The following is a 23,032-nucleotide window of genomic DNA, read 5'->3' as shown; positions in this document are numbered from 1 at the left end:
CAGCCAACTTGTCGAACTGAAAATATAACGTCTTGTTCTTCTCCAAGTTCTCACCTTGGAACCTTGGGAATAGTGGCTTTTCAAATAGTTTTATATCACAACTCTTTTCATGTACAAGATCAGCCATTATAAGATACGTGACAGATTTTCCATGCCAGAATACTGCTTCGAGGCACACCTTCCAAGGTCGCTTTGCCGCCGAAGAAACCCCGACCGAGTGGACTGTAGGCAACAATCCCTATTCCAAGTTCCCTGCATCACTTCTACTAATTTCGATTCATCTTTGAAGAATTATTTACCATGTTCCAATATGAACAAAAAGGAAATGAAGAAGAAACCTGCAAAGGGGGATTATTTCTTCCTCGATTTCAAGAGCCCAAAGCGACCACTCCATCTGAACGGCGGTTATGGGATGCACGGCGTGCGCCCTCTTTATAGTGTCGGCACTAGTTTTTAATGAACTATCTATCGAAACAGTGAACTACGGATTACCTACCTCTGAAATCAACCAAAAAAAAATTCAATATGCAAAATTAAAAAATGAAAAAGTGAAACTTTGTTGCTATAGAACAGAACATCAAAATAAATGTTATATACGTAATTGTGTTAGGCTTTGTATTTTTGTTTAAATTTTAATTTTATTAAAACATGACGTTTAATAGTTTTAACCAAATGATCTTGATTGTGAATTTTTATTTTGAGTTTTAGTTTTACTAAATTCCCGTTGTTTAATAGAAATTACTCGTGATTAATATGGTATCGAAATAAAATTGTGATCTGTTGTGAACATAAGATTTGTTTCAGGATTTTAATTATGTCGTCCGAAAGAATTTATTCTATTTATTTGTTATAATTAAAAGAGAAAATAACATCAGTGATAAAAAATACCTTATAATATATTATTTTAACCAACTTTTTTTTTTGGATTTGCCAAAATGACCAACTAAATCGCAATGCGATCGATAATTCGCAACGTGATCTCCGGTATCGCAAATCAGTTTCCAGATTCGCAACGCGATTCTGACTATCGCTTTGCGATTTCCCAAATTCGCAATGCGAATACGTAAATCGCAACGCGAATTTGGAAAATAGCAATGTGATTACGTAAATCGCAATGCGATTACGTAAATCGTAATGCGAATTTGGAAAATTGCAATGCGATTACGTAAATCGCAATGCGAATACGTAAATCGCAATGCGATTACGTAAATCGTAATGTGAATACGTAAATCGCAATGCGATTTACATATGCCATTCGTATTAACGCGTATTTTTTTTCAAATTCCAAACACGAATATATTAATATATCAGAACACTGAACCGTCTACAGTATATCCCGTAATCGCAACTCATAACCTAAAACCCTAAATCACAACTCAGTCTCATCTCCATCTCTCACTCTCTAAGGCGACATCCGTCCACATCTCCGACGAAATCAGTCCCCACGACGATAACAGTCTCCATCTCCGGCGAAATCATTCACGGTCAGAAATGGAAAATCAACCAAATCAACCACCAAGGGTTAGTTTTTTTAATTATTTTTATTTTGAAATTTTTGCATTATTATTAAGTTTTTCATATTGAAATTGATGATAAGTTTACTGGTGTTTTCAATAATAGATTAACCATTTCACTTAGATTGCTTATTATATTCATTCGATTGCTGCCAATACTGCTAAACTGTTTAGTCTTTAACCCTGTGAAGTTAGTATTTGTCTTTGTTTTGTCTTTTGGTTGAAGTAATGCAATCAATTCAAGTTTCTATCAATTTTAGTATTTGAAACCGAGAATGACTATCGCAAAGAGTGAATCGCAGCGCGAAAATGACTATCGCAATGCGAATTTGACTATCGCAACGAGAGAATCGCAATGCGATTTTCATTTCGCGTTCCGATTCTTGCGTTGCGATAGTCAAATTCGCGTTGCGATATTCATTTTCGTGTTGCGATTTTCATTTTCGTGTTGCGATTAAAAGTTTCAGAAACTATTCTTCTTCTGCAAATTGAAACTTGAATGAATTGCATTACTTAAAAAAAAAAACTAAATTCACAGTGTTGCAACTTTAAGTTTGAAGAATAAACTACTACTCTTTATTGTTCATATCTTCACAGTGTAGTTTTTGGTATATCTAAATTGGTATGTTTATTGTTTTTGCAGAACTTTTATTCGGCTCAATTGACCTTAAGAAATAAAGTAAGCCTGGCCAAAACAATTGCGTCGAAGCTTTCACCTGCACAAAGAAAAATATTTGAGGATACTTGCTTCGGGCCATGGCTGAAAGTACAACATCCGGGTGGAGATGCTATGTTGACCCATCTGTTTCTTCAAACCATGACTAGCGATCTACCAGAGACTATACAATGTCGTGATGAAGAGATATAGTTTGATTTTCCACCGGCGTATACGTGTTTTGGGCGGGAGGAGTTTTGCTTAATCACCGGTCTACGCTTCGGACACGATGATGTAGATCGGTACACTAGACATATTACCCGCCTATCATGGTTTTCCCGGGTTTTTCCTGAGCAGTCAACGGAGAAGTCGAATTTACACGTGGAAGACTTGACGAGATTATTGAATAAGAAATATGGTTTTACTCAGATGGATGACGTCGATGTTGTCCGAGTATGCCTTCTAATACTTTTGCAAGCCGGCTTTTTAGGGAGAGAGGCCCGACAACCTATTCCTAATGATCTAATTAAATTGGTAGATGACCTAAATGCATGGAACCTATTTCCGTGGGGTTTGTATCTATGGAGAGCTACATGGAATAAGTTGTCGTCTGCCTTTAATGATCGAAAAAGTTTGCGTGGCGATGGTTCCAAATACACTTTGTCAGGATTTATTTGGGCCTTTAAGGTAATAATTTTTATATAATGTTTCCAAAATTATAATTAATTCTTTAACAATTACTAATGTTTGTTATTATATTGTTTGTAGATTTGGATATTTGAGGCATTTCCCTCCATACAGACATATGCATTTAAAACTTCTAATGATATTCCTAGGGCTATTTCCTGGAAGAGGAAACGGTCCTTGCAGCAATAGGAAGATTTACTACCGTATACTACAATAAATAATGTAAGTTAACACAAATACTACCATATGTTTATAAACAAGTTATTACTAGTACATGTTTAACTTTGTTTGAGCTTTTATATTGTTAGGAGGCCAACACTCCATTACAGAGGCTGACACCCACGGAAGCTGAGCTTGCCACTGATTGGTGGCAAGCTAGTAAGCTTTTTTTTGATGGCACGGATGATGATCAACAACCACTTCGAGAGCCATCACCTCACCCAGAGCCATCACCTGATCGACCCGAATATACACCTCCACAACGAGAGTCATCACCTATTTTGTCACATCATCGAGCCTCTTCTCCACCATCACCTCATGATAGGCGACCGGCAAAGATGCCACGACGTTTATCTCCATGTTGTCCACCTCAACCTCCACCTCCACAGGATGAGTTAGGGGAGTTACGTAATGAGGTAAATGCCTTGCGTGAGGAGGTCGGTACTTTACGCGATGACAATGGTGCATGGCGTGTTGAGGTGTCTACTTTACGTGGTGAGGTAGCAGCTCTACGTGAGATTGTAGCATCATTGCAGAACGAGGTTCATACTCTACGCAACAAGGTAAGTTTAATATTTTTCATATTTAACTTAATGATAAATTTACTCGTAATTTCACTTAGATTGTTAAGTAAATTCATTCGGTTGCTGCCAATACTGTTTAACTGTTTATTCTTTAACCCTGTGAAGTTAGTATTTTGTTTTTGGTTGTCTTTTGGTTGAAGTAATGCAATCCATTCAAGTTTCAATTTGCAGAAGAAGAATAGTTTACTATCGCAATGCGAAAATGACTATCGCAACGAGAGAATCGCAATGCGAAATGACTATCGCAATGCGAAAATGACTATCGCAATGCGAAAATAACTATCACAATGCGAAAATAACTATCGCAATGCGAAAATGAATATCACAATGCGAATTTGACTATCGCAACGAAAGAATCGCAATGCGAATTGAAAATCGCATTGCGTCTCTCGTTGCGATAGTCAATTCGCATGCGATAGTCATTTTCGCATTGCGATAGTCATTTTCGCATGCGATAGTCATTTTCGCGTTGCGATTTTAAGTTTCAGATTCTATTCTTCTTCTGCAAATTGAAACTTTAATGAATTGCATTACTTCAACCAAAAGACAAATACTAACTTCACAGTGTTGAAAATTTAAGTTTCAGAATAAACTACTACTCTTTATGTTGTCATTGAACCTGCACTAAACCTATTGTTGTCATTTTAAATGTTTATAAAGTGCTTACTTCTGGAATGTTATCTGATGCATTTGGTGAACAATGATATAATAATGACTTGGGTGAATACCGTGCAAGTTTGAAATATATTTATCTTTGTTCTCACTGTCTAATATCATGTCTGTTTATTTACTAATTTATGTATTAATTTATTTTTAGCGGCCCGCTAAGGTGGATTCTCTACGTCGGGTTTTTCTTGCAAGACGGAGTTCACGCATCAGACTGCGTGCACGTGCCATTACGTCTCCGTTCACCCCAATAGTGCGAAGAATCCGTAAGAAAAAGCCCGACTCACCTCTCATCGTTCAAGAGCCTCCCTATCGTTCAAGAGGCCCCTATCCCTCAGTGTCCCCTCCCCGTTCAAGAGGCCACTGTCATCGTTGAAGAGGTCCCTCCCAACATTCTAGAGCCCGATTCACACGGCGTAATATATCGAATTATTGAGAAGCCCCCTCACGTGCCGAACATGATGGATGACTATTGGCTTTCGTATAAGTTACCGGCCAGTACCATTCCGGCAGATGAAGTGGAGAGGAAACAACTACCGGAAACAATTCGGATAATACCCTTTGGGCTAACGTAGTGATTTTATCTACATGAGCGGAGCCAAGGGTGTTACCATGACATATACAAACTCAACGATAATATGCATTTGTTGATTGAACGATCTTGGTGGAGTGTATTATTAGGGGTTGAAGACAACGGCTATTCGATGGGGGGTAAGTCTTATATTCAGTTTGATAATTTTTTTAAAATTTATGTAATTCACTAATATATGTCTTTTTTAAAACAGCATATTGATGCATCGGTGACACGTCTTCTAATTGTAAGGAATTGAGAAAAATATTAAAAAAATGCGATATACAATTATGCCGACGTCTTTCACGTAGTTCACTTGAAGAATCACAACAAAATCATGTGTTGGCTAATGGACAAGCTAAACTTTATCTTGCTGGTGGGGTCGATAAGGTTAGTATTTTGTTTAAATATTTTAAAGGTGTTCAAAATAAGTGCGCAATTGAATTATTACATTTCGATACAGGTGTTATCCCTGTTTTGGACCGTACTCATTGGCTTCTCGTCGAGCTTCAGCTCCCATCCCTAAAGACAATAGTATATGACATCATGATAAATTACTATCATTGTCTGATTGAGAGATATGATTAAGGGATGGAGCTCTCATTTGGCTAAATTCTTGGATGCAATTGATTATGGACTAAGTCTGGAAACAAGAAGCCAAGAAGTTCAATGTTACAGTTATCAGAGACGACTGCGCCACAAAACGAATGAAGCCAGAGGGGATTGTGGTCCTCGTATGCATGTACTTGGAGCGTTTGACGACAGGAAGTACACATTTTCTACCTCCCACCGATAGAGATAGAGGTGCAGTAGGCTTATGGTTTTGGCATTTTATGGCTAGAGCGATATATGTGAGACGCTGCCTACCTGCATCCGCGTATGAAAGTGTCCATAAACAATTTGTAAGTCAAATGCAAGTGTTGTTAAACATATTACTCTTTTTGGTTGAAATGTTTGGTTAAGTAGCTAGAATTCAATAATTTGCTGTTTGTAGGTTTAGATGTAGAAAGTGTTGTTGATTCAATGTTTGGTTTGCAGGTTAATCCTGAGTGAGCTGCGTGAAATGGATGTAGGGTGCAAAGTTGATTTATATTATTTTTTGATTGTTTAATTGATTTTTAAAGATGATTTGTAAATGTTGATTTGTTTAATTGATTGTACATAATATTTGTGCTTGTTTTATTGATTGAAATGTAATAGTTGATTTATTGATTTCAATATGCATTATGTTGAATGCAAAACAGACTATCGCAACGCGGAAATGACTATCGCAATGAGAGAATCGTAATGCGAAATGAAAATCGCAACGAGTGAATCGCAATGCGAAAATGAAAATCGCAACGCGAAACTAATTTTGCATTGCGATTTTCATTTCGCATTGCGATTCTCTCATTGCGATAGTCATTTTCGCGTTGCGATAGTCAATTCCGCATTGCGATAGTCATTTCCGTGTTGCGATAGTCATATTCGCGTTGCGATTTCTGCGTTACGATAGTCAAATGAATGTCTAATAAGTGATAACTGAACTATCATAGCAATGTTAAACTCAAGTTACTAATATATGCCTAACTGAAAATGTTAAAAGTTCACACATAATATACACTAATACAACGTTTGCATTTAAAAATCACTAAGTTAACACTCCCAAAAGGTGAAGCCGGTTGTGATTGGGATTTTGATGAGGATCCATATTTTGGTAGAGGAAAAGATGATTGTGATGGCACTGGTGATCCACATGTCAACCTTGTATGACCTTTCCTGCACCGACTACATGTCGATCTCTTCTTCTCTTCACCCTTAGACGGTATACGATCGTGACTTTTGGTCGGCCAGGTAGCCTTCTGTCCATGGCTGGTGGCAAAATGTTTGTAAGTCATCTGGTATGTCCCACTCAGAAGGATGTGGAATAGGGTAAACATCTCGCTATAAGTCTGTCGATATACTTATGTAGTGTAGCAATCCATAGCGTATGCGCTTGAATCATCTTGGTTTAGAGAAGAAAACTTTTATAACATGGCTACACGGATAACCAGATGTTTGCCATTTCATACAACTACACGTCTTTGCATTTAGATCGACAAGCCCATTTAGTTATTATCAGTACTTCAAAAAAGTGTTGAACATGGTTCAAATCTCCATGACGTTGACTTCACAACACGTTTCGTTATCTTTTTTTGTCCATGGTGTAACACGATGTTCCAATGTTCCTGTAAATTTAAATAAATAATACTAGTAAAAACATATATAGTTACGAATTTAAAGAAATAATACCTGCATGGTTTCTTTTCTTATAGTACCACTGTTGAAGAGAGGCTCGAAAAACTCCATTAACATAGTAATGGGTAATTTCCGGGAATGACGACTTAGAGCGTTGATTGATTCTGCATATTAGACGTCATGAAACCATATCTTGCTCCAAGTTGATGTACTCTTGACCATCTTTCAAACATTTATAGTGTTTGAGCACATGAGGCAAAACACGTCTTAAACATTTATATGCTTATTAAAATCACTTCTTGATAAGCTTTACAGCCTTCCAGTATGTCCATTTGTGATTTTTATACAGACCTTGATTTTAGATTTCTATACAATGAACACCACAAAGTCCATGAAAAGCATCTGGGAAACACCTTCTAACAGCGTTGTCAATTGAGTTTGCCCTATCGGATATGATTGTCAGATTGCTAATAGGACCTAGCAATCCCTAAGATACCCCATAAACCATGTCCATGAATCAGAGGTTTAGATTTGCCAACCCCGTAAGCTATTGGCAGTATCCCATTGTTAGCATCCATGGCTATTGCTAATAAGTTTACCAAGGTATCGACCTTTAAATGTGCTCCGTCAACTATAATAACTGGGCACATGCAATTAAAACGAACGAATCCACAAAATCATACACAAGAAATATAATCATTTAAATGTGAAATGCATGTAACTAACAAAAATGAGTCAACAAAATTATATGATTACTAACCGCAGCACCAATGGCGATAAACAACTCAAAGCGTCCATCTCTATCTGTTTTGATATGAGTTACCGACCCAGGATTTTCAGCTTTAAATTGTGACAATAAGCGACAGTTGGGCAAACGATGCTTCTGGCGACCCCTCAACAATTCCAAGGCATAATATTGGCTCTCCAGCTTAAGAATATGAGATACTAATCTTGAACCGAGCATTCATGTCAGTCATAATTTCATGTCCCCGATATACCCTACCATTCAAAAACATTAACTCAGCCAAAAAACCACCAACACTTTTTGTTTGCCTGTCTATGGTGAGGAAAAACTTGGGTTCTAGAACATGTATGTTATCAAAAAAGTCCAAACTTGAAACATTTCACAATCTTTTATCCTCTTGCAATCATACACCACATACAGTTCAATCATACACCTTGTTTCGAAACGATCTTTGCTTGATTAACTTTTAGTTGATAGCCATCTTCCACATTCGTATACAAAGTTATCTTCAGTCTTCTTTATCAAAACATCATCTTTCTTGATACGAATAATTTTGTGTACAATCAACTGCTATCTTTACCACTCTTCTTCCGGTATCTGAAGTAATCTGACATATACAGTTATACTCCCGTGGCATTTTCTTCGGGGACTTGGGGATTTCTTCTTCTTTTTTTCTTCTTCAGTGTTATATGAATTACAGAATGGATGTTCAACATGTTCATTGTAACTTCCTCCATTATCATCACAACATCTTCCTCGGCAACGGCTGTTTCATCATCAAAATTCGGGTATGACCAATATCAAAATCATTACACGCAGGGTCTGTTTCTTCTTCGAAAAATCATCAAAATCCGAGTAGACCAATATCAAAGTCCGGGTATTGACCAAGATCAAATTTCGAATACTGACTAGTACTCACAATTTTTTCTGTTGGCTCTCATCGTCTAACCGGTCATACGAAAACTGGAATTTGGTGCTGAAAGTTGATGAGATTTGGATAAGGAAATGTTGGGTTTGAGATTCTGTTTGGTATTGGAAATGTGGTGAAACAATATTGCTTGGTGATGAAATTGTGGTGAACCATTAAATTTGAGCACCATAAACTGGGGTTGAAAACTAGTTGATTACTACTGCTACTGACCCAACTTCACTACTTCTAGGTTCAACAACATATAATGTAACATCATCACTTGAAACACTAATGTAAGCAATGAACGTTCAACATCTTCATTGTCGGTTAACAAATAAACTTTACCATTTCTCTGATAAGATATCCTAATCCACTTAGGGGCTAAATTCAATTATTTGCAACACGTAATTAGAGTTTCATAATTAACTTTTTAATGATAGTTGAAGATTCATGGTAAAGGCATATATTGTAAAACACCATGAACTTCTCTCATGACCCTCCAAAACACAAATCTATCCAAACATGATCAACATTAGATGATTCATTATTGTAAATTAATTTACTAAGCAAACGAGCTGCGAAACTAAAACCTGTTGCCGGATGGGAATGATGTCGTTGGATATAGGAACGGATGTCGCCGGAGAGAGTGATAGATGGAGATGGAAGAGTTGCGATTTAGGGATTTAGGTTATGAGTTGTTTCTGCTGCGTAGTTATACCCAAAACATTTGTGTTGCGAAATTAAAACTTGTTGCGAATTCAGAAATCGAGTTGCGAATTTGAAATTCAGTATTGCGATAGTCAGAATCTCGTTGCGATTTACATATTCACATTGCGATTTACGTAATTGCATTGTGATTTTCCAAATTCGCGTTGCGATTTACGTATTCGCATTGCGAATTAGGAAAATCGCAACGCGAATTTGGGAAATCGCAATGCGATAGTCATAATCGCGTTGCGAATCTGGAAACTGATTTGTGATACCGAAGATCGCGTTGCGAATTATCGATCGCATTGCAATTTAGTTGGTCATTTTGGCAAATCCAAAAAGTTGTTAAAACGTATATTATAAGGCATTTTTGGTCACTGAGGTAATTTTCTCTAATTAAAATCGTTTGAAAGTAACAACATTGTTGTTTAACAAAACCGGATGCTAAAGTAAATTGAATTAATGTTCAATTTATTGTTGTAATTCCTCTGTGGAACGCGTGTTTGATGATCGATATCCCGACATCATCGGGGATAGGGTCGTATATCTCGGTGAACCTAAAACTGAAACCAACTCGAACCTATACGATTGTTAGTTGGATTTAAATATGGTTAAAATGTTTTTAAGGAATAGTCATGAGGTATTCTCAATTTCGTTTGAAAAGTAACAACATTGTTGTTTAACAAAAACCGGATGCTAAAGTAAATTGAATTAATGTTCAATTTATTGTTGTAATCCTCTGGTCTCTCTTTTTTTTTTTTCTTTTTTTTCTTTCATTTACTGAGGCTTGTGTTGTTGGTGCTCCTCAGCCATTAGTCATAATCTTGATGTTAGTGCATTATCACATGGTCTTCAGTTAGACACGTCATAACCAGAAAGATCACTACTTCGTTGGAAAGACTAAGATGGTAATCTAACCTCAAACTGACAGGTTTCAACTTAATCCGATCTGATAGGGTTAGATTTAAAAAAATCATATTCGAGTTAAGTTGGGTTCAGGTGAAGGATGAAAAATTCCAACTTGACCTGGGGATAACAAGATAATTTCTTTTAAAAAATATTATTATTTTAATTAAATCATTATCTTGCAGCTAGTCAAGGTTGACCAAAAATCGAGTAGAAGATATATATATTTTTCAGGTCGAATCGTGTTAAGATGGAGGATATATATTTTCGGATTGGGTCAGTTGACCAAAAACCCAATCCAACCCTACTCATTGTCATCTTAGGAAAGACTATTAGAGGTTATTGTCCAAAAACTGATAACAAGGTGCTAAAGAGTGTTGGTACAAGTGGTTGGAGTTTAAGAATATGAGCTTGTAAGGTCAAGTTTGAATCTTACCACCGTCACTCTTGATAAGGCAATATGTAAATTCATATATAAATCTTAAATGGGTCTTAGGTATGTCCTGACCCTAGAATAGGGGAACCACCCTTGATCTAAATTTTTTATAATAGGAAAAAAACTGATAACAAGGTAAACTGTAAGCATAACCACTTAATTATTGAACCATTTTAATTTAACCCCCGATCTATTAATTTTGTCAGTTATATCATTTAATTATCAAAATGATATCAATTACATATATGATCCTTGTTATTATATCTAATTTTGATATTATTTTAATTTATTTAATAAATTTTATTATCTAATTATATGATAACGTATGTTAATCGAAAATTTTTGAATTCGAATCGTGTTAAGATGGAGGATATATATTTTCGGATTGGGTCAGTTGACCAAAAACCCAATCCAACCCTACTCATTGTCATCTTAGGAAAGACTATTAGAGGTTATTGTCCAAAAACTGATAATAAGGTGCTAAAGAGTGTTGGTACAAGTGGTTGGAGTTTAAGAATATGAGCTTTAAGGTCAGTTTGAATCTTACCACCGTCACTCTGATAAGAATATGTAAATTCTATATAAATCTTAATGGTCTTAGGTATGTCCTGACCCTAGAATAGGGGAACCACCCTTGATCTAAATTTTTTATAATAAGAAAAAAACTGATAACAAGGTAAACTGTAAGCATAACCACTTAATTATTGAATCATTTTAATTTAACCATATCTATTATTTTGTCAGTTAATCATTTTTATCAAAATGATATCAATTACATATGATCATTGTTATTATATATCTAATTATTTTGATATTAATTTTAATTTAATTTAATAAATTTTATTATCTAATTATATGATAACGTATGTTAATCGAAATTTTTTGAATCCCCTTAGCTGCTGCTTGATCTAAAATCAGCTTCTTGGATCAACCTTCATTCATTTTCAGCCGTTAGATGAGATTAGAGCCATATGAACCATTGAAACATACATCAGCTTCCCCTCCATTGCTGTCCGAAACCCTAAACACATTTCCCTCGAAATGAAACCCCTTTTTCACTAAAACCTATTGCCAAGGGCAGTAGGTAATGATTAGTTCACATTATTAGTATAAGATAAAGAAAGAAGATTTAAAATTATAGCCTAGTTAATGGGTTTGAGTTGGTGTGATGATTCCCCCACCATTTACATATTCATGTGTGAATCTATCTACATAACATAATCACCATATTTTAAAACCAACACAAAGTCGAACTTTCATCCATCAAAAACTAATTATTTTTATTAAAAGCTACATTAGTTTGATAAAAAGAAGTTGGGGTGATTCTCTCATTTAGAACCACACTTTCAACTAGCCCTCTGGTTTTATTGTATAAAAGAAGTTGTAACTTAGGGATAAAGGAAGTCTCCCTGTTTGTATTTATATCCTCATCTCACCTTCTTATCAAACGAGCCTCCAAGGCAGCATACTTACGCAAAAGAAAAGGGTTCATGCACCATTGATAGCCGAAGCTGCCAGCATGATCTAGTCAGCGAGTGATCTCCATTTTTAAACCTTCAACGGAGAGACTAGATCATATGGCACCTTCATCTGTCCGTGGCAACATGAACAAAACCCTAATTAATAATTTTTTTAAAAGAAAACCCTTTCTATTTTCCTGAATACTTATCGTGTTAAGTTTTGTTCTTTTTAGAAGATTTGATTAAGGGTATGTTTCTATCTATGTGGGTAATTTCAGCTTTTACATTCGCGTGCTTCATCTATAGCATTTGTTAATATATATTAGGATTTTTTTAGAATAGAGTTTTAGCGGCGTTTTTAAGCGCCGCTAGAAAAAACACCGTAAGAAGCGCAGACAATACCAGCGCCGATAAAATTAACGGCGCTAAATTTCTGTGTCTTAATGCAGGTTTTTTCTTGTAGTTTTTTATGCTTTCAAGGTCATCCTTCCACTCACATCTGGCTCTTATCTTGAAAATAGACTTGTTATATTAAGCTGCACGATGGACGAAAATTTAAAATTATTATATATTTTAGAAGTTTTTTATGTAATTTTTGAATATCTGTTTTCACTTTGAAATTTTATAAGTTTAAATTCATCCCTTAAAATTTTAAAAATTCAACTTCGTCTCTCTAAATTCAAGTTCACCCCTTTAATATAAAATAATGTGTCCGTCTCTTATTATGCTCTTATGCTATTATGAGGCTTTGTCGAGCTCCCCAAAGTTCCGCTAATAAGCTGTTGGTGTTACCAATTTGTATGGTGAATCCACGTATCCATTCCCCTTCATCGCGGACCAGTCCTCCAGCCGAAGAAATATATATACTATATATGTATGTAAATCGTGGAAATGAATTGGTCCATAAGTGGCAATAGAATTTATGATCATCGAATATGCCAGTTCGATGAAACGGTAAGGTCTCGTTCTATATTCCCCATGAATAAGCTTAAAAAGATTTTTTTTTCCGTTCTTAATTGGATTAAGAAATATATGAGATTGAGATTAATATAATATATTTTTTATTAAAGGGTAATTATGTTCTCATAGTCGCTGCAAATCACTAATGTTGTTCCTTATTTTTAATTGTATCTATTTAGTCTTTGAACTTTTTAAATTGTATCAACGTTACCTTTTGATCCACATAAATCGTAGTTGATTATTACAGTACTAACATGACAATTATTTGTGATCACCTGGTAGTTAATTGTGTTAATGCGACAATTCAGGTACGCCTTCTACTGTTAATGGTAGGTCGGGATTTGTTTTGCCTTATCTGTTGGTATGATGATCCTTGCTGGTATTAGAGTCTCGTTTTGAGCGAGTTTACTATGCAATTTTTGACAAACAATGGGTGGTTGAAAAGATGTTGCATTTAAGCTTATTGGAAGGTCTTAGAATATCCATATAAATTTTGTACTATGATAGATGATCTATGGGATCCTCAGAGTTATTACATACATCTTTCGACGGTTCAAAGTTAACGAGGGTATAGTGCAGTTAATAATTGAAGGATTAAAAGGCTCTTCTCCTTTAGGATCAAATTGACAATCGAGTCTTGGACAGTTTATCACTCATTTAATTCATTCATTATCATTTTAGATTTTCGTTGTCATGTACCTTAGTTTAAGTGCCACATGTTATGGGGGATAATGACTTTAATTTTCTTGTGGGCCCTGATATTTTACATGTTGGTTTTGGGATTGAACCCCAGGTTGAGGGAAGATGTTGGTAGCAGTCATGGCTCTGCAGTTACGAGATTCACTTCTTTCCTCTTAGTAAACTTAAAGTTTGAAGAAGGAAAAACAAAGCATTTTACAGCAAAAAAAAATGGTGATGAGATTCCGGTGGAAAATTTTTGGGTTATAATTTCGAAGTCCAAAATTGCATAGGTTAGTATTGTTACCGACGTTTTCTATGAGACTGTCCTCGATTTCTTTTACGAGTGGAAGTAGGGATCCGAAATCCAGTGTGAATCAAAATTTAAATGACGATTCTTATTAATTTGTAATTTGTAACTTTTGATAATAGCCGCAAAATTAGGACATAGACACATGAGCAACTTTTTTAAGTTGTTTGAACATGTGCATGTACAACTTTCAAAAGAGAGTGGGTGAGTTTCCTTTTAGTCATAACTAATTAAATTAGACTTGATTAATTAAGAGTTGAATTTGGGAGCACAAAAGCCAGTGGTTTGATGGCAGCATTGGGGCTTGACGTCCGAGATTAGAGGCTCAAGTAGAAGATGTGGTTTGTTTATTGGTTCATGGGCCTTTTCGTTAAAAGATGTATCGACTTGGAGATTGCTGGCTCGAACTGGGTTAAAAGGGTCAATCCTTTTGTATTCATCGGTCTCTAATCACAAATATATTAATATAAACATGTTTAAACTTTGTAACTCATTTTCACCCCTAATATGAACATAAAAAAATATCAACTGAATTTTAGTGTCACAATAAAATAACTTTTAATTTGTTATACAATAATTTTTATCATATTAATTACTTTTAATATTTTATGTTACAGTAATATATTTACCTTCACCGGAAACTTTCAAATAATTTGCCATACATCATCTTGAACAACATACGACCTGCTAATCCGAAGGGGTAATTAATTCAATGAAAAATGTTTACACCAACGTTCACGTTTGAAAGTTCATGAGAAACATGTGCGGAACCAAGGGGAGTGTAAGAGGATCCTGGGCCCGTCAATTATATTTTTAATTATTAATTATATATATATATATTAAAAATAAAGAAAGAAAAATTTATTAGGTCTCTCTCAATTATAAAAAAAATTGTATTTATAAAAAATAAAAAATTATTTTAGCCCGGCTATAATAATTTCTAGTTCTGGCCCTAATGAGAAATTTCTGCCTAAAAGCTGGTATACCCATTCTTTCTCTTTACCCCAGGATTTTAAATAACGGTATGTGACAGCGATAGCGTCGAAATAGTGGTAGGACTGCTTTACGATATACTCGCAATAACGTCCGCTATGGCTACAATCGTGATAAACGTGACCGCGACCGCAATTTGAATCTATTTCTTTACCCTCTTTCCACTGGAAATTACAACAAACTACACTTTATTATTTAGATTGTTATTTTCACATAAAAGGAACTTAAGAGCCACCTTATAAATTTTGGCGTCCATTAACACCTAAATTTATTTAATATACTTTTATAATATTTTATGTAAAAAATTGAAAATTAAATTGAATTATTTAAAAAATATCAGTGTTGTTTTAAAATAATTAATATAGTAATATAAAGATTAAATTAGAACAGAGAAAACATAAATAAATATACTTGTTCACAGCTTAGATATCTATTGCATTTATTTTTTATAACTTAGTTTAATAAAACATTTTCATACTTTACTTCACTAAATTTAAGATAATACTTTGTAACTTTTTTCAACTGATACAAATTCAATTATCCTAATTAAATAATAAAATGAAGTTTATTCAAAATAATTTTTTTAATTAATCTAATGATCAAAGATAGACTTAAGTATAAAATAAATTTCCAAATTATACTTTTTTTTAATAGGTGTCTATATTATTTTCTGGCCTATCTAAATGCCTAAAGTTATAAACGTTACTATTTTATGTGTTTGACGTTACATACATTATTATTTTAGGTGTCTTGATTCTAACAGCAGTTAAAAAGGTATGTCAAGTGACATGTGTCACAACCTGGAATTTTGAAATGTTTTATTTTTTAAAATAATATTATTAAAAAAACCCTGCACAGTTGTGCTTCCCCTGCCCTCCCTCCCCACTCCTGAATTCGTCATTTTAATTTTAGGGTTTTGATCGTTTGGGCAAATGACCGGCCGATCAAATGACCAAGGGACCGATTTCCACATTCAATTATCACGATGGATCAAATGAATTTAAGGATTGAGTTTAGGATGATATTAAGAGTTGTAACTGTTTAGTGGGTGGTCAGCGACGTATGGGTAGCCCACCACCTGTGAATGGGTGGCTGGAGATGATCAACAATTAGAGTTAGAGTAAATGTGTCTAAAATAAGATATTTTAAAAGTATAAGTTTTTATGGTATTTTAGAGAAAAAAATTGGGTTTTTTAAAAAATAAGATATTTTTAAGTTTTTTTTTAAATAAAATTTTAAAATTATCAGATTGTGACACGTATCACTTAACAAGATTTTTTTAACGGTCGTTAGCACCGAGGCACCTAAATAATAATGTTTCTAACGTCAAGGGTCTAAAGTGGTTACGTTTCTAACTTTAGGTGTCTAAAGTGGTTACGTTTATAACTTTAGGCACCTGAATAATCAAAAAATAATTTAGGCACTTATTAGAAAAAAGAGGTATAATTCGAACATTTATTTTATACTCAAGCCTAAAAGATAATATCTATTCAAAAAGACTTTTAACCCATTTAATAATGAAATCAAACACACCTAATATACATTATGTTCAAACTTAAAAATCTTTAAAGATAACAATCATACTTTTAATTAGCAAGGTTGCTTGATTTATACTATCTAAAAGACTTAATAGAAAAATAAGTATCTAAACTATATTACTTTTCTTGAATACGAGCCTAAGTATTTTTTTAAGTCATTATGGTGCCTAACGTTACAAACGTCATCACTTTAGGTGTTCGGATCGTCAACGGTTTTAATTTCTCCCGTTAAGTGACACATGTCACTATCTGATAATTTTAAATTTTTTATTTAAAATTAAAAAGATTAAATTATATATTTTTAAAAAGAAAACACAAAATTTAAAATAACCCTAAAACTTTAAAAACCTTCATTTCAACCCCTAAACCCACGCCGACCACCACCTTTTACCGTTGACAAAGCTCCACCCGACCTCATCTCCCCTAGCTACAAAAACCCTATAAAATCGTGATCAATAAAAAGTCGATCAACGATGAATCAATGTTTTATATCTCGCGAACTCTAGGATGAAAATTGCGATCGCACGCGATTCTGTCGATCAATCAGCAACAACTAGGACGACGTATGACTAGGGATTTTGGGACTTTTTATAATTTAAGAGATATTAGATTTTTTTATAAATATAATAATATATTTAATATTTTTTTAAAAATAAATTTTAAAATCATCAGATTGTGACACATATCACTTAACGAAAAAAATTAAAGCCGTTGATGGTCCGAACACCTAAATTGATAACGTTTGTAATGTTAGACACCTGATTATATAAAAAATATTTTAGACATTAATTAAAAATAATATAATTTAAACACTTATATTGATAAGCTAATTATGATAAAAACTTTCAAAAGTAAACATCAATTGAATAATCGGATATGGCATTTATGATATTTTTAGCAAAACACAAATCCTAAACTATAATCACAAACTCGAACTATGTAACAAAACGTCTTTACATTGTCCGAAACTGAATCTTCCCAAGCTCTTTTCTCTTTCTTACGATGTCGGAAACAGGTTTAATGGTGCTTTGACGGAACCCATCTCCAGTCACTCATTCCCTCTTTACCTGAGCTTAACGGCGCCGTCAGTGGATCTCACCTCCTTGAAATCGCTGACTCCAAAGCCTCCAGCTCTCTCTTTGGCCTCTCATTGCCTCAAAACCTTAAAGCTTCCGCTCTTTCTCGTGTCATCGCCGGATCCGATGATCACGATGACGACGTCACGTTCCGGCAAGAAGAGTTCGAAAAAGATAAAGCGTCCAAGTTTCTCTCCGATTACATCTCTGCCATTGCTGATGAGATGAAAGGTAAGTGGTGATCAAGTCAACTTTGTAGTTAAGATATTTATATGTATAAAAGTTCAACCTTTTAGAAAAAAACTTTAAACTGGTTTTGATTTGAGTTTTTTTCAACCTTTTAGAAAAAAAAATTATGATCTGTTTTTTTTTCCTGTTCTTTCATGTTATTTTGATTTGAATTATTGAAACTGGTTTTAGTTGATTTGTTTAGATGATCCATTAGTGGTGTCAATATTGGATGGGAAAACTTTGAAGATGATTATGGAGGACGAAGATGATTATGCTATGTTGGCAGAGAATTTGTTTACTGATATGGATATTGAAGATAAAGGGAAGATTTGCAAGAGTGAAATAAGAAATGCACTTGTTCATATGGGCGTTGAAATGGGAATTCCTCCATTTTCAGGTTACTCTTTTCATTTCCACATTATTTTCTTATGTTGATTTTAATGTGAAGTCGTTGCGGATCGGTAAGGTCTTCGGTTGACATGTCGTCGTTTTAGATGACATGTTTGACATCGTAAGTTTAACACCAAAATGAGATGCTATGTGATAAGTGAACTTCTTACATCAGATGAAGTGTTTATGTATCAAAAAGTTGAACATTGTATTCGTGAATCTAACTTGGTTCGAGCGTATGAGGAGAATCGTTTCGGAATCAATTAAGATCTTTGATCTATTCCCCTGTGTCTATTTTGTACTCTTCTCCCCGTCATTCTAAATGGCATGTTTGATACCGTAACTTGAACACCAGAATGACAATTGCTATGTGAGAACTGAGAAATTGATGTTTTACACCGTAACTCGAATATATTCATTGATATAACTCGGTTCGGACATTCGAGTTAATGACTAAAAGTTCAGACGTGAAAGGCTCTTGTTTCCATTCTGTTCCATTACTTTGGTAGTGTATTGCCTCTGCAATTAGGCAAAAAAGTTTTTAAATAAATAGTGCATTTCCCTGTTCCGTGGGTGACTCTCGTAGTATTGGAATCTAATCTTTGTGTTGGTTCCCAATGTTTAAACAGAATTTCCTATGTTGAATGACATCTTGAAAAAGCATGGTGACGAGGGGGAAGAAGAACTGGGCCAAGCACAATTCGCCGAATTACTTCAGCTAATTCTGCAGCAAACAGCTGATGCATTGTCTGAAAAGCATGTTGTTGTCATACATAACATCAAGGTTGTCAATGGTTCTAAGCTCAGAAAGGTACATCACAAACGATATATTTTGCTTCTTATATTTGTAGTAATATGAAGATAGAAGATCATATGTTTTTGGAATTTCAGCATGTAATCGCTACTTAAAGTTTCTAATCATTCGTGAAAAGAAAGGGAGACGGTTTGCATCCATCCAAATGGCTTAACCTCAAATTTCATTTCGCATGGGATAAGCGGAAGCTATGTTGCTCCGACCCTTCTTTTTTTTCTTAAAGTACTCATATTTGATGCATATCTGTACACGGATGTGGAAATACATGGGAGAACATATCTTTGTCGGATTCATACTCTTATCCGGTACTCACTCCAAGTACGAGTAACATAGAGTGGAAAAACTTGAATATTTAACATGGTTGATCCAAAATAGTAGGGGAATTAGTTTTTCATTGTTGAGAATTATGGAACTTTTGAACTCAAGGATGAATTCTGAAGTCTACATCTTTAAACATTGCAGCTGTTGGGAGACGAAAAGCAATTCAATGATGTCGTAGAGAGGGTTTCGTTGGAAACAAAGAGTGAAAAAGATGAGCTACATAAGACAAAGCTAGTCAGGAGTTACTTGGAGAAACATGGAGATGATATCGGCTTGCCACCATCAGAATCCAACGAAGCTGTTATTCTTCTCTACAATTCGGTATTTTCCGAAATAGAGAATGAGAAGAGTGGAGGGCGAGGAATTCAGAGAATTCGTGAAAGACATCCTCGAGAAGTTTGCCGAACAGCTCGAAGCTAATCCCATCTTTTGTGAGCTTGAGAACTAAGGGAGCCCGGCTCTTCGAGTGATGGAGTCTGTTCACATTTTGTTCTCTCCATCTGCCCATCTATATTGTATACATGTTGATGAGGTATATGCTGCATCTTTGATTCAGAAACTAGTTTTATCACCATTACTGCCACATACTTTTAAACCACACTACAGCAGTATATCTAATGATTTTATGGCTCTTTTGGATTTACATATTGCTTTGTAGGATTATACAAATTTTTTGACTAAATTGAAGGGGAAAAAACATTTATCAAATTCAAAGGTTAATATTGATTGATCCCATTTCTCCTCATAAATGAAAATTAAGTATTATGAATTATTTTTCACAATTTAAAACACAGTATTTCTTTTATGTTATAAATTAAACAAAAAAATGATTTGATTCAGATAATTGCAACTTTTTGACTTGCACTTGCAAAACAAAATGCTAGTAATGATTAAATAAACAAAACACAAGAAATAAAATAAGTTATTAATATTTTTAATTTCGTAAGATTAATATAATCGTAATATATTTTATTCGTACATCCAAATGAGTATTGTAATCAATGTATTTGTAATATATATATATATATATATATATTATATATTATCTTGATCATAGTATAAATTTAAAAATTGTATTTAAATGTATAAGAAATGGTATTAACTAATTCATCACTTGTAAAGGTATATGCTAAGGCAAATAAATTTGTGCAGTGTACACTTTCGATGCAAATAATATAGTAGTGAGTTGAGTATCGTCTCTACAGGGATTTGTGGGCTTTTAAAAGATGTTATAGCTAGGAATGGATGTCACTAACTAATCCTAAGTATCTAAGTCTAATGAATAAAGAAAATATGCAGTGGCCAATGGTATGAACTGATAAAAAACAAGTATGGTCGAAGCGAGAAAAATTGTAAGTGAATTGAGTAGAAAAGTTTTGTCTAGACAAGAAAAATATGCAAAGGTAAACAAATAAAGTTGCCAAGGCTAAGTTGTCAAAACTCTAGAAATAAACTCGTAACCTCACACAATCAACTTCTAACGGAGCACTGGGTTGTATTTGCTACTACGAGAAATTATTCTATGTTTAGGATGATTTAGTATGTTATGTCTATGTTGCCCGACAGGATGTACTTAAGTGTTCCTAAGAGTATCTCTAACACGGAACCTGACAAACTATTGCTACGACAATACTACTCAGCGTAAACTACAACCATTGGTTGTCAAACTGTTGTGGCAATACTCAGCGTAAACTGTAGCGCTAGCCTATACTCAAGCATTTATCTTTTTTAGTCGAATGAAACTCTCTTTTATCTCTAAGGCGGATTAGAACCTTATCATCCCGGATTAGTCTCGTTGTTCACGTAAATCTTCCCTAACTCTCTCGAATTTAGGCATCTATTCCTAAAAGAATGACAATCTCTCGAAAGCTCTCTACAAAATCTAAGAGTGTTTTGTCTAGGCACTTGTCAATCTTCGAAGCTCTTATAGTGTCAAGGCAAATATTAAAACAATGAACAAATAATACTTAGCATAAACAAACTTATTTCATTAACAATTGAATAAAGTATCATTAAGCACATCCAACATCAAAAAACAGTCGTGGTGTGGTAGATATCATCCCAAAATCAATCTTTAAGTACAAACCCTTAAAAAATAATAAAATAAAGAACAAGAGGAAGAAAAACTCCTAGAACAGAGCTTTGTCGTGACATCACCACCACCATGACTGCTCCAGCGCACCATCCTCTCGAGGGCCTGGCTGCCGCCCGACGAAGCTTGGCTATGGAGGGCACCAAGGATGACGAGTGGAAACAGTGGAAAAGAGTAAGTCGCTACCGCCTTTTTCCAAGCATAAGGTATTTCTCTCTATGATTCTGAACACTTTATGAAGAGTTATAATGAGATATTTATATTGAGAATTTTTAGGGTTTAGTGCCCTTGAAAATTTCTTAAATACCCTTGAAGTTAAACTCTTTTTGTGAATAACATAGCAATTTGCGATGGTCTCAAATTCCTTGATGAGAACATGATTGCACATGAGGTAGGTTGGACAACTGGCCATGTGACGTCAACAATTTTATCCCGTACAACGTCAGATTGGCGAGATTAAAACTCGCCTTGGCAAGAAAATTTGTTCTTCACTGTCGTCGTCTTTTGTTTCACTGGCCCTAGCAAATTAATTTGTCTCGGCAAATAAATTTTTCATCAGTCATTTACTGTATCATCACAATCAACAAACAACCTTTCTCATCAGCAGCATCAGTTTAATCAAATAAACTTTGCCTCGGCAAAACTTATCCACCACATTAAAATATGTTCTAAATGCAACTAAAATATTATTTCAATGGCTTTTAGACACTCAATAACTTAAGTAAAAAGACCTAAAATATAGTCTTTTTAAGAAGTTATCAATAATATAAAATTCTGCTTTGCATTAGCACGATATGAAAGGAAAATTAACTCTACAGAAGTAATAATGGAGCTAAAACCAATCCAGATGTATAAAAAGGAATCCAATATTATGGTTGGAATTAGTGTTTGGTTGTGAGTACTTTTCTCGTCTCAAGTCGTACATATGAGCGGAGAATTCAGATATGCAGGCCAATGGTGGCCTGCTGGGGCTGAGCTAAAAGCCAATGGATCTATGTTGTGTCATTTTCTGGGGTGGTCTGGAAAGAAAAGAAGAGGCCCATGCTAATGCTACCACATAAAACAAGATGGCCTACGTTTCAGCTTTTGTTGTGAAGTTGAGCTCTTTCAATTTAGCACGTCTGCTATTTTATCCTCAGGCTCACCAACATGGATTTGATTCCCCATGGTTTCAATCTCACCATTCATTTCAGCCCCAGGTATGCCCCCTAAAAGGTCGAAAATGTTGCTCAAAATACTGCAAGCCATAGCATGAAACATTCAAGGGCACCACCGATGAAAGCCAAAAAAAAAAAACCCTGCAACTTGCACTGCGTTTAGATAGCGAATGGACTTCGAAACAACCGTGTAT

At 34.7% G+C, this 23,032-nt stretch overlaps 1 pseudogene; it reads left to right on the top strand.

Moving 5' to 3' along the window:
• Positions 1-17,759: 17,759 nt before the first annotated feature.
• LOC120128711 lies at positions 17,760-20,230 on the top strand (annotated as a pseudogene).
• Positions 20,231-23,032: the final 2,802 nt, after the last annotated feature.

This window comes from Hibiscus syriacus, unplaced genomic scaffold, assembly GCF_006381635.1.
Source record: "Hibiscus syriacus cultivar Baekdansim isolate YM2019G1 unplaced genomic scaffold, ASM638163v2 tig00110482_pilon, whole genome shotgun sequence".
NCBI classification, from domain to species: domain Eukaryota; kingdom Viridiplantae; phylum Streptophyta; class Magnoliopsida; order Malvales; family Malvaceae; genus Hibiscus; species Hibiscus syriacus.
This window is presented reverse-complemented; position numbering and strand designations above follow the sequence as displayed.